Source organism: Eucalyptus grandis, chromosome 11 (assembly GCF_016545825.1).
Source record: "Eucalyptus grandis isolate ANBG69807.140 chromosome 11, ASM1654582v1, whole genome shotgun sequence".
Taxonomy (NCBI): Eukaryota; Viridiplantae; Streptophyta; class Magnoliopsida; order Myrtales; family Myrtaceae; genus Eucalyptus; species Eucalyptus grandis.
Window position 1 is genome coordinate 5,550,134 of NC_052622.1, and position 13,504 is coordinate 5,563,637.

At 40.2% G+C, this 13,504-nt stretch overlaps 1 long non-coding RNA gene across 2 annotated transcripts; it reads right to left on the reverse strand.

The window, feature by feature from the left end:
* Positions 1-6,452: 6,452 nt before the first annotated feature.
* LOC104424542 lies at positions 6,453-8,622 on the reverse strand. 2 transcript variants are annotated; one of them, XR_005547916.1, is made up of 3 exons: positions 8,311-8,622; positions 7,750-7,953; positions 6,453-6,631 (listed from the first exon to the last, which is right to left on the reverse strand). It is a non-coding gene; the product is annotated as an uncharacterized LOC104424542 (long non-coding RNA). The 2 variants fall into 2 exon arrangements; XR_001982126.2 differs by having other exon boundaries at positions 6,563-6,631; positions 7,300-7,953.
* Between the last annotated feature and the right edge of the window lie 4,882 nt (positions 8,623-13,504).

The following is a 13,504-nucleotide window of genomic DNA, read 5'->3' on the forward strand; positions in this document are numbered from 1 at the left end:
TTGGCCTCCTTCGACTTCAATCTGTACTGATTCTTATCAGCTAAGGAAAATTCTTTAATATATCACCCCCGAAATTTTCATGCTCGAATACCATCTTTTCATATTCCTTTTCATGCTGAGGACAGACGATTGTCTGTGTAATCTAAGTATTATAAAAAATAAAAAATAAAAACTCAGTAGCATACATTAAACTCAGAAATCTAACAAAAGAAAAGTGCAAATCGAAAACTTACATACCACAGTGAGATTCTTGTCAATTCATAGATGGAGGTTTGGCACGCATCACGAGAACAAGAATGCTAAACGACGAAAGCAGCACGTTGTCCTGTCCGTCCTTTCAGCCCATTTATGCAAACTGATCATATTTCTTTCTCGCTGATGATCAAATGACGTCGCCGATGACAGCATCTAAGATAAACCTACAACGCTAGAACCGAATCTACTCTTGAACCAACCCCTTCTCTCTGTCTCTCTCTCTCCCTCCCTCCCTCTCTCCAACGTACACGTACGTGCAGACTTCGAGGACAAGTTGCAGATGTCAGGAGCTAACAAAGCAGAGAGCTTTGCAGTGAATGCTGTGGCAGCTTTCAGCGAAATCGCAAGTCCCAAACTTGGAGTTAAGACTGCTTCTTTCGTGCTTTCGTATTCTGACTTCGGAGAAAGTCCTGCAGCCTTGGATGCATGCATTGGCCCGATTGCGTTTCCTGTTACACGTCTGATTCCCAGACTTTGTCTCTTACCCTTTTCTTGCTTCAGTGTCGTCACCATCGAGAATCACCCGAAGTTCACTTTTTTGGCCTAGCACGAAAGTTCACTTTGGAGATGCAGTTTCCTTGGCTGTTTTCGCTCCATCCGACAAGTTTTTGAAATGTCTTCCTCAAGACGATCTTTGAACGAAAAGGATTTTGATAGTACGTCGTTTGCTTGGAGTGCTTAATAGGAAAATATCATCTTGGACTTGCGCAATGACAATGACGAGATCATTCTTCTTCACCACTCACCAGCAATAAGAAAAATAAATACTTTAATTCACATGATGGTTTTTCTATTCAGTCGTTGTTAAAGGGAAAATAATATATGCATAACGGTAAGGGACGGGAAATTGGATGCGAAAGTTTAAGGATAAAGAAAACCAGGAAGAAAATAGACCAGCGGGAGCCCAACGATTCTTGTTTTGATGGTCACTTTCTAAGTTCATCGATTAGTACTCCAAATCTGACAACCTCAAAAGCTACGATGCAAAGGCAAAAGGACAACAAAAATTACAGAAATTCAAATACTGTACAGTAGTACATATGTATAATGACAAAACGACAATAACAACGGTAACAATAATAACAACAGTGAAACAAGCTGTTTCCCTCAAGATTATGCTGTGCAGGCCAGCTTCTCAACTGTAAATGTATTCTGGGCTATCTCACTCTTCAAATACGGTCGATGTTAGCGAAGCAATTATACTTTATTATTGTGGATTCAGAGCAGGCTAAGGCCGGGTAAAATCTGGAATTTTTTACTTTGCATGAAGAAGCATATTGAGGACGGCGATATCCGTTTAGCATTTTGGCACTACCTGCTGCTTATTTTTCTCTTTTCTAAGTAGAAAATTATAAAAATTATCAAACACTTATATACTAATAATCCAAATTGGACCTTCAATATATGTGTTGGAGAAACACCAACATGTTTGCGGTCGTTTGAAACCCTAGGGGCTTAGTGCTATTAAGGAAGGATGTTGAGCATTTCCCATATTCTATCGGCAGTCCCATCTCGCGTGAACTCAATTTGGAAGATATCGAGTTGATAAGATATGGATTTCCTGTTCTCTCACTTTTGCTAACTGGATTCATTCGAAACATATGCAGAAGACATATATCCACGAGTGTCATCTCTAAATCAAAGTTTTCCTGCATTTCTAAGGTTTTCAGTTATGTGATTATTATCACAACGACAGATCATCCATACCCAAAACCTAAGCTCGTTCCTTAATCATGATCTTTAGCACCATCAAAAGTCACCATCCCTACGCCACAATATCATGTGAACTCGACCGGCCCTTTTTGCAATACATTCCAATGCCATGTATGGTACTTCGCGAACATTGTCGAAGACTCACCTCGCCCTACTCTTGCTTTCTCTTAATTTTTTAGTACAATTAATCAGATAAGTTTGGACGACATTGACTCCGCAGAAACCTAAAAAGCGAATCAGAGAATCTATGTTCGAGCGATTAATATGTCCTCATAAACATAAGAGAAGAAATTGCACCCTGCACTCACCCGCTTCTACTATTCCCCATGCACCTCTGATCAGTAAAAAAAAGGGGCTCACATCAGTCTTCATTTCCTTGCCATAGAAATCCTCTTCTTAAATTCATCTACTCTATATAGTTGACTAGCGGCCGAGCCTGCCGCGAGGTGACAGCTGATGTTAGCGGCCAGTCAAAGGCTAAGGAGGGATGGGGGTAGAGGGGACATTACTAGAAGAGTCATAAATCAATTGTAAAAATGTCAATTCAATTCTTAACTTTTTAATTTAGCTAATTTAATTATATATATTTTGACAAATTGCCAATATAACCCTTCCTACCAATTTTGATAAATAAAAAAATCACTAAAATGAAGGCTAAATGTTCTTTGTGGCACAATCACAGTTTTTTAAAATTTTCGGATTTTCTATATGATTTTTTTTTCCTTTTTTTTATCCTTTATGTTTTCCCCAATACTCCTGTTCATCTTCCTAGTGCTCGGGAACCCTCATCGGCCATAGGTGATTGTCGTGGCCCTCACCCCAGCAAAGGACTTTGCCCAAATCTAGGCAGTGAGGGTTAGGGCCGATTTGGGTGAGTTCGCTGGCCACAAGGAAGAAGGCCGAGATCTGAGCAAGGGCATTCGTCAATTTGTCGGTCACTAGCGATGGTCGTGGCCTTTAACCTTGGTGAAGGCCTTTGCCTAAATTTGGGCAAAGTGAGGGTCAAGGCCTGGCCCTTGCTTAGATTTGGGCAAATTCGCCAACCACAGCCAATTGTGAGAGGTGTGAGGGATCCTTGTTGGCATGGTGCCTCGGTGGAGGAGTTGGCAGATGGTCCTTCGATTGTTTCACAGACACAATCCTTAGACAGTAAGAATTAGATCAAACGAGGAAGACCCATTAGGGATAAGAAGAAAATATTTAGTGGTTGCTAACCACCAGGTCAGCGTCCTACGTGGCGTGCGTGCTCCATTGAAATGTTGACACGTGGCCTTGGACTTGGACCAGTAGAAAAATGAAAAAGTCTAAAAAGTGGGCTTTTTTTTTTTTTTTTTTTTCTCTTTTCTCTACTGGCTGGCAAGGAAAGGATACGACAATAAATGCCCAAATTCCCACTTAAAAATTTCTCCCTCCTCTTTTAAATTTTTAGGGCTTTTTGGTTCTCTCTTCGAGAAAAACAAGCTAGCCGCTTCTTTCTATCTTCAGTGTGTCCATCCACCGCCTCCGCCTCCCCCTTTGCCCCCCAAAAGCCTCGTCGGTCACAGCTGCTACTCAAATATGCCTCTAGCACGTCACCTCCCTCAAGAGCCCCGTCGGTCGCAGCTGGGTCCTGTCGCCGCCTCCGCCTCTACTGTTGCCTCTCGGAGCCCCAACGAGCTCAAGTTAAACCTTGCACGCGCTTCGCTATTCTCTCACCTGAGTTTTGGGAAATCAAGCGACAAAGAAGAAGCTTCTCCATTTTTTGTTTTTGTTTTTGCTTTTTCTTGGCGACATTTCTTCTTGTTTAACCTATATCCTTGTTTCGACATTGCCACTTGAAAAGCTCCTCTGCCATTGGTGAGCTCAAAATGCTCTTGTTCTTTTATTACCACATTCTCTATTGAAGTTCATTTCTTTTGAAACTATACAAACACTCTTGTTTTCTGTTCGCTCTCCTTCGCCCGGTTTTGATTTCGAGTTCAAAAACCCCTTATTTTCAAACCTACGTAAGCTCAAGATGCTTTACCTTTGTGAGCTCAATCAAATTCGTTGGCTCCCGCATTTTCCAGATTCTTCTCCAAATCCGCTTAGTATGCGGGTAGGTTAAATTTCGATTTTTACTGGCTGCGTAATTCTAGTACTGTATAGAGCTACCGAGAGAAGCATTTGGAGAGCAAAATGTCTGTTTTTTCTCTGTGCCAATTAGCTAAATGAGGTAGATAAATATGTGCTTTGAGATGGGTTTTTGAATTATATCGTGTTTGGAGCTAAGTAACTTATGATGGGTCTGTTTGCGATAATGGGTAAATGAGCTTAATCACAGTGACAAGAGAAATGTGTTTTGGGCGATGGACAGGGGTGGTTGTGCCATGTATTGTTGCCATGCCGTTTATAGTGTATGCTAGCTAAAGTAGCTGCGAGTAGTACAACGAGTTAATTCTGATGCAATTAGTTTTAGTTTTCAAGATGAGTGGTTCCATAGGTTTGGTGTAATGACCTGGCATATCTGTGTAGCTGTAGGTTCAAAGGAGGCTTGGTATTGTTTTCACTTTATGCTGGAGTGAATGGCAACCGGTGCTCTAGAAATCTTCATTTGGTCAAAGCAAAAGTTCATAATCATGCTGATTCAACTGCGAGTTGCAGGCCTAATGATATATCTTTTCCTGCATTGTTTTGTGCAATGAAGGTTGGGATACGGAGTTTTTGCAGGGTATTGGCGGAGGGTCGAAGCCCATGTTGCCAAGCTCAACTCTGAGATTGGCGAGTTCAACAGTTTACTTGTTTCCTGCACACTTAAGCTCAAGAAACTCAGCATCCCTTACAAATATGTAAACTGTCTTTGCCTAGATCATTGCTTATTCATCTTTATAAAACTGTTGTGTCTCTTGTATATGCAAAAGTGTGGACATGGCACTACTCAATTTTCGCCCTTCATTTGACTTTGAGGCATTTTACTAGTAGAAGATGATCTTCTGGCATGTTTTATGCATTTATGATCTGGAAACAACTCATTATATATGTGAAGTATTGACTAGGTTCATAGTCTTGCTCTAGAGTCTCCTCATATATAGTTTTTTCATCTAGAAGACTAGAATTAATTTGTTTGTAGATTTTACTTTGATGGCTAGTCTTTTTTATCCAGGATACCCAAGGAAAAAAAAAAACTTTCTACAGTGACTATGGTCTATCGAATAGGCTAAATATGTTTGTGTTATTTGCATAATGGTGGGGAGCCAAATATCTATTCTATTTGTGAGGCATGCTTCAAACATATATTGATTGATGAAATTGAATTTTTCAACACCATCGAAAATTAGTGCGTCTAAAACTGGTCTTTTTACCTTCGAAGTTGATTGGAAATTGTCTGAGCTCATTTTCAAGTGTGCATGCAGTTGTAACTTTATGGGAAACTTTTTGATTAAGAGTAATAAGGAGAATAGTTGCCCCCACTAAGTTCTATCATTGGGTTGATCTCAAATGACATTAGTTGGACCACTTATAAGGACATTCCACTTTCTTTGTGAAAAGCTCCTAAGTTCTTGTTTGGTTTTCCAGAGGAAGCAGATATCGAAGTATGCCCACAAATACAGGGTTGGACTACTAAGACGTAGAGCTGCACTCATGAAAGCTTAAGAGCAGTTCTGCAAAAATTGTTGTAGTTGGCAACTGCCGAAGAGCTCTCCCGTTAGAAATGATATGACAGAACTTTTATTTCCATGGACAGCTTCTTTGTAGTTCGGTTAAACGAAAATTGTATTTCGTTTACTGCTTTCTAGTGTAGGAAACAATCGGTTTAATTTATTTGTTCAATCAATATTAATCTGCCAAGTTTTATTGTGGTGTAGATCATTGAATCAGTTGAGAGAGTTGATGTTTGCTAGGGAAAAAAAAATAGTCGCTCTTGCTATGTTTCATATGCTAGTGTGATCAAGAATCCCTTGTCCACTCATTCCCGATATATGGCTGCAAATTGCCTTCTTTTGAACAAATATCATATAGGGTAAAGTCAACCAAGAGCTTTAAACAGTGCTTGTCAAAGCATATATGGAACATAATCCATGTCCAATGGTGCTCTTGCTCAATAAACTAATTCTAATGAATAGCAAAAATTGAATCTTGACAGAACAATAAACGAGCTTAAGAATAATTAGTTAAAGCACAATAATATTTGTCACAATATCTTATATAAGTCTTTCTAAACATTGTTCTAAGTAACATGATGGACTAATCCTTTGATCTTCAAGGAAGACCGGATAGGAGTAATCCTTTGATCTTCGAGGAAGGCCGGATTGAATGTTTGACGATAGTCGTGCGACCAGATGCATATCAAGGCCTCCTCCCAAATTGAATGCAAGTTCATCAGGTTCATCAATGTCGCTCCTCCAAGCTGTTATATAGTCTATTGTTTTTTTTTTTTTTACCTAATAAGCCAGAAGGACGACATAGTTCGGATATTCCGAGCAAATAGAATGAAACTTAGTAGAGATTTGCATACTTTTAAAATGACCTGAGCTACTCATCTCAAACCTTCATTGCCAAGGTTATTGTGATTCTTAAATTTGGTAATGCTCTTCCCGGCAAAAGCAATTTGTTTATCCTCACGCTTTGTTGCATCAGCAAAGGAGCCAAAAAAGTTCAAGCCTCTTTTGCATACTCACATTCAAGCACCTGGTAGTCTTGGTGCCTATAATTATAGATGAACTAATTAAGAAAAGTAAGGATAAAAGAGATTACCTAGAGAACTCAATCGGGAAAAGAGAATATTAATTGGAAACCAGAAAGATGATTAAAGAACGTATTGTCATACGTGTCCACTACCAGACGAACAACTTAAACACCTTGACTAGAAACTAAACGCGCTCGTAACAAAATTCCTAAAGAGCTAGAGAATGCAATAAAAACCCGATATAGAACAAAATGAAACACATGCCAAAAGATTGCCGATTCTAATTGACTTTATTGGTCACCATGCCTATGAGATCAGTTAGAGATTGATTATATACCATCTTACTGAAGCAAAATCTTTTGACCCCAAGAAAAACTTAATGTCAAAAGGAACCTATACTTCATCCAGACAACCATGAAACTAATTACTGTCTATTGTCTAGCTAGAGAAAAGGAATTTGAAATGTAACTTTCTTTTCACCGTTCGTTGGGATGTAACATCACACATTTTAATCTGCACATAGCATTTAACTTCAACATACCCCAATCAAAGCAATTCATGCCCTTTGCAGATTATAGGTCACAAACAATGGGTTCACCAAAATCTACAGTCAAATAAAAAAAAAAGAAAATTATCAAAAATCATTTCCAATCTATCTTAAAAGTTGAAACCATAGACAAACTCACGGACTAGGACTTTCCCCATGGCAGGTGCAGTCAAACAATCCACATATTTCCGGGTCACATCAATTTCCTTTGAACTGGCTTGATAAACTGAGCTGGAATTTTATCCTTGTTTAGGCTCAATTCTCTGATGAAACTGTGCTGCAGCAAATGAAAAGGAACTGATGATAGAATACATATCTTGTCAAAATTAACAGTATTCCTCTCATCCATCTCCATGTTATCTTCCTTCATGTTATTGGACAGAACTTATGAGCAGTTGATTCATATGCATTTGCGATATCTAAGGCATATGGAACTCAGCATATTCTAAGCTAGCCACAAAGTATTTAGAAAGGGATCTCTCGAATGACCTTTTCTCTATTTCAAATTGAGTGACTAAGCAAGTATTGCAACCCCATTAACCATATCAATCACAATAATAAAAAATGCATGGATGTGGTACAGACATACCTCCAAGTCTCAGCTTACCAGCCAAATGTCCAAGCGCAAATTCAACATCGTGAAGTAAATGCAAAAATAACCATCTTAGCTTCTTGGAAGGGATGACTTGGGACCTCCAGTGCATTAGCCATGCTAGGACAACAATTCTGTGAATTTTTGCCTAACTGCTTCTTTGGCAAAATAGCTTGTGAAATCCCACCAAACACAGGCAATCTGAAACAAAAATGGTTGACTCCTCAAACTATTGCGATTGGTCAGTCTGAAACACTATATATGTGCCCATCTATATCTGTGCAAAGCCCTTATCTACCATCTCCTATCTAATTTACATGGACTTACTCTTTCTTTTTGCATTATTACGTCTGTGATTGCACGTTATTGCATTCCACGGAGCTCACAAAGGTAAAGTATCTTGAGCTTATGTAGGTTTGAAAATAAGGGGTTTTTGAGCTCGAAATCAAAATCGGGTGAAGGAGAGGGAAAAGAAAAAAAGAGTGTTTGTATAGTTTCAAAATAAACGAACTTCAACAGAGAATGTGGTAATAAAAGAACGAAATCATTTGAGCTTACCAATGGCAGAGGCTTTTCACATGGCGATGTCGAAACAGGCTTGATTTCCCAAAATCCAGGTGAGAGAGAGGAGCGAAGCGCGCACAAAGTTCAACTCAAGCTCATTGGAGCCACCGATGGGGCTCCAAGAGGCAACATTGAAGACCTAGGTGGTAGTAGCGATAGGACCCAGCTGCGACCAGCAAGACTTTTGAGAGAGGCGACATGCTAGAGGCATATCTGAACAGCGGCTGTAACCGGAGAGGCTTTTGGGGTGGGAGGCGAAGGCGGAGGTGAAGGTCTGGACGCACTCGAGAAAGAAAGAAGCATCTAGCTTCTTCTTCTTTTTTGGTAAAAGGTAAGAAAAAGCATCTAGCTTCTTCTTCTCTAATGAAGAACCTAAAAAGCCCTAAATATTGAAAAGAGGAGAGAGAAAGTTTTAAGCGGGAGTTGGGCGGCAGAGAAAGAGAGAAAGAAAAGCCCAATTTTAATAGACTTTTCATTTACAGCCAGTCCAAGTCAAGGCCGTGTTGACATTTCAATGGGGCACGCGCCACGTAGGACGCTGACCTGGTGGTTAGAATATTTTCTCCTCACGAGTTGCTTCTCTCTCTCTCTCCGTTCTCCACTTCCCCGTCTCCGTCTCAAGTCACGGCGGCGCCTCCCAGCTCCGATCGACTCACGGAGGCGGCGCCGCCTCCTTCGGCCGTTCAGCGCCGCCCTCCTCTCGCTCTCTCGGTCGCTCGCCTCCATTTGTTGTAAGTTCGAATCTCTAATCTTCAATCGACTCGCTAAATCCCGTAAGTTATTCGTTTGTTTTTGGTCGATTTACGTCGAAACCTAAATCTCTCTCTCCCTCTTCCTCTTCCTCTTCCTCTGTCTGCCAACGATGATGATTTCTCTGCTCATGTCTTCCAATTAAAGACGACGAATTGGCCTTCCTCTATGGATGTCGCCGTTTCGCCCGTATTTCTGCTGAATGTGGTTTTAGCTCGAATGTGAGCAAGTCCTTCCCCCTTCTTGAATTTCCAAAATTGCGATAAACCAATTACCATTTTTCATAAATAATTCAATCTCAAATAGCCGTGTTCTCTAATTGGATTTGGACGACAGAAGAGATGGTCTCTGCAAACAAGGTGACATAAAGAAGGCAGCAGATATTGCGCAGTCGATGACTTCTAACGGCTGTGAACCGTACATTGAGCATTATGAGGACATGTAGAGAATGACAAGGCCGTCATCTAGGCCCCTCGAGCTCTGCAAAGCTCGCGGGAGGTCCACATCGAGGCTGCGTAACCTTGATCTGGTCCGAGCCAAAGGCGACAACCATGGCCAACCTTTAATCTGTGCCATGGACGTCACAGCCAGAGGCTCAAATGAACTACCGATATGAGCAGCTTTCTAGCCAGAATCACACCTCCTGGATTCCAAGATAACTTATCGGAACCTCGTAGATTTCAACGTTCGCAAACCTGGAGGAATTGAAAGAAGAGTAATGGGAATGTTCATGTTTCTTCCTCTCGCTTGGCTGTTCTTCCCACCGTAGGTCGGCGGAAAAAGTTTTAGACATGGCTTCTTTCCCTCCCTATTGGGAACAAATAAGCGCGGGGAAGAAGGAGAGGGAGCTATCAATTTTTGATATAATTGGACGGAGCTTTCTCGGAGGAACCAGATTGGAGCTCTAAAATCACAATCGTGTAAGTTCTCTACAATCTTTGACTGAGATTATCGTGCCCCAAAATTTTCAACCTTTCGAGCTTCTAGTGAGGGGTCGGATTGGGTTTCTGTGATTCCCGACCCGACCCAACCCAAATCGATACCCGGGGCCAGCATTGGTTTTTCCTTTCACTCTTTGTGCATGTGCAACGAGGATGAAGCAGTTAGCTAATTAATTAGACTGATTAGCTAGGTGTTTCGTCACGTCATTGCATACGCATGGGAGAGAAAAACCCGTGCCGGCCTGGTCTGACCTAGCCCCACCTGACCCCGAATTTAACACAAACAATAGCAACACCTAAAAGGCCTGATTCCAAAATACCCTAACTTTAGTGTCGGGCTGTGCGGGGCCGGACCAGGTCAGCTCGGCGGGATAGGTTTTTGACATCCCTACTTTGATGTTACAAGATGTTAAAGTAGATGTTTGTGAGTATTGTTTTATTGTCAGATGTAAGTTTTAGGCATTGCGCAATGATAAGTTTGATGCGAATTTTCACATGACTTGATGTTCTAGTGAAAAGATGAAAAAGGTTTGATATGAAGATGCAGTTCTTAGAAATTTTGGCATGTAACTTACTGCATGAGTGAGTTTATGCCACTTGATTGTGCAATTTGGTGGGCATAGTTTTGGGCAGACACAAACTTGATATTCAAGTTTTGCTTGACTATTAAATTTTGGCTGCTGGGGTTTAAGTTGACTTCTCTCTGTATGGGCTTGAGAAACTCTACCTGGTCTGCACCTACTTCCCGATGACCAAGCCGAGAATTTAAAGAGTACAAAAGAATTTGGTTAATATTCATGATCTGGCTGGTGGGTATTTGGTTTTGGGAGCTTCTACACTGAAAATTGACAGGAAGCTTGGATAGACATCAGGCTTTCAGTGGACAGTGTAATGAAAACAAGATGAGGCATAGCATTCCTCATGATATTAGGAAATTCAATTTGTTCCTATCTCGTGGGAGGTCGGCGAGTTATGAATGCTGGTCAATGTGCTTTTGTTGCTCGATTTTGACTTTAACTTCATGTGATAAAAGATGAAGCTTCTTAACAGTATCTGAGGTAACTGTAAATGTTTCCTGCCTTTTATCTCTTGGTGCTGACTTGATATGCATGAGAATATGTAATGTGTAATCTCGTATTACCTGCTGAATGGTTTTCTATTGCAATATACAGAAGGAAAGTCGTTCTATATCTCTGTGGCGATGCAAGAGTCGTTCTCCAACAGTGAGGCGTCACAGTCGCTCCCCCCTACCCCAAAGTGCTATAGAAGGCAAAAAGTAGAAATTCCTCATTGGCTCCTACTCATAGCTCTTCTAATCCAAGCCTTGGGTCTGTGGAGTGCAAAAGTGCCAATGAGAAATTGAGAAAGGAAGAAGAAAGAGAGGAAAAGGTAGATCTGAGTCAAGTTATGTTCTCTGCTGTGTTCTAATTCTGATTTTTCCCCTCCATTTTGTATGTTTTCATTTTGCTGAGTTTTTCCATTTTGATCTTTTCATCCAACTGGATGAGGTTTTTTTTTTTTTTTTTTGGGGGGTGGGGGAGTTTGGGTAGTTCCATTGAAGGGTTTGTTTTTCAGAAAATGCTCTTTCTTGGGTTAGCTTTATGCATCATTTCTTAATCATACAGTAAGGGAAGAATGGCTTGGACTTGTTAGTTTTTATTTCATAGTATATGAGCTGTGTTTGGAATGAGCGCTTTTCGATTTTATTGGGAATTTGTTATGGTTATTTCTTATCGATGGATCTGTTTTCTTTATCCTTATTACTGAAATTGTTTGAGGATTTAATTTTTATAGAAGATTTGTCTGTGAAGAACTAGACGCACAACAACTAGATGTATTTGCATTTCTACATTGCTAAGAAAGTTTCTTAGTTTAAATTCCATTGAATGCTGTTGAGTGCCAGCTCATCCAATTTTGAGTAATTTTACATGATTTAGAGTTGATAATATATTCTTGAGTTGGCGTTGATCATGCCTTGGTTCATTGTCACTTTTCATCGTTTAAATTCGAGAGACATCAAGAAAGTTCACTCTAATGTATTATTATTGCGAGAGGACATTCTTTATGTGGACAAAAACATCATGTACATTAAAGAATAGCCAAAATTTTATCTCACCTGAATTAGTTATGTGGCGGTACTACAACCAGGCCTTAGGGCATTCTTTAGGGCGTGACTATTCCATAAGGAAGGAGTTGAAAGCGTGATCAACGCATTGTCTACGAGTCGGTGACAATTATGAGGTTATTTATGGGGATTCTATAATTGATATCCAAAGCATTATATGCTTGATATGCATTGTGGACAATGTAATATGAATTTTTTGGATAAATGGTTTACACGGCAATATATGCCTGATATGCTCGACACTCTCTCTTGAGCGATTATTTCTATAACTCCTGTTTGTTCCTTGATTAATGATTGATGTATATGCATCCAAGTTACCTGTTTTCACGTACAAGTGTCGAAGTACAATGTTAAGATATATGGTATATACATTGTGACACATTTTCTGACAGCTTAAAAATGGTCAGTTCACACGTATTGCATATGCCACTGATGCTTGCTTTAGTGAAGCTCTTAGTTAATGAGGCTCATATTCTTAGGGTATATGGAGTTTCAAGGCGTTAACATCAATTGTGATCTGGAAATGAAAATGAATTTTCGTTTTGAGCTAATTGTCTTGGGGAAAAATTGTTTATAGAATGGACAAGGTAGTGGAGGCTGTTGAAGAAGTGAAGGAATGGGGTGTGGCGTATGTCAAACCTTAAGAGCATATAAAGGCAATTGAGGAGTATGGGAAGTCGAGAGGAAGAATTCGCTCCCGAGGTTGAACGGTCTGGCGCAGGATGGCTTGGCTCTGTTGAATTTGCTGCAGTTTAAACTTGATCTTCTCGCCCACAGCTGCCCGCCATTGATTCTGTTGAATCTGCCAAGTCGTTGCTCGAGTCGTGGAAGACCAAGAGCCAAAAGTAAGTTCTCGGTTCTTAATTTGTTGACTGAGACTCAATGTGTGTAATTTTGTGAACTCTGGAAGATGATTGCTTCTTGTGTTCATGCTGTCATTAGCAGCTGGAGTAGAACTTACGATTGGGAGCCAAATCATTTGTTTGAGAAAAGGGTGTTGGGAAGTGTAGACAAGGAGGAAGAATTTTGTTTTTGAGAAAAGCTAAGGACAGCTTTTGCTTTTGGAATTTCTGTTGCTGAGGGTTTTTTTTTTTTTTTTGAAGATATGGTTGGCCCATGTATGTTTGGACTTCATTTAACTTAAATTGTAAGGATTTTGTTTAAGAGTAATCCGAATAAGTCCCAATTGCATCCTTGTGAGTTGAGAAGAGATTTGTGGTTTTCTTGGTCCGATTTTGAGATAGTTTGCCTGTTAACTCTCTTAAAAGTTTATATACATGCTTGACATCCATTGTTTGTGCATTCTGACTAATCTGAATGTAAATATTTCTACATGAGCAAACTAGTTGTGCATACACCAATATGCAGAAGA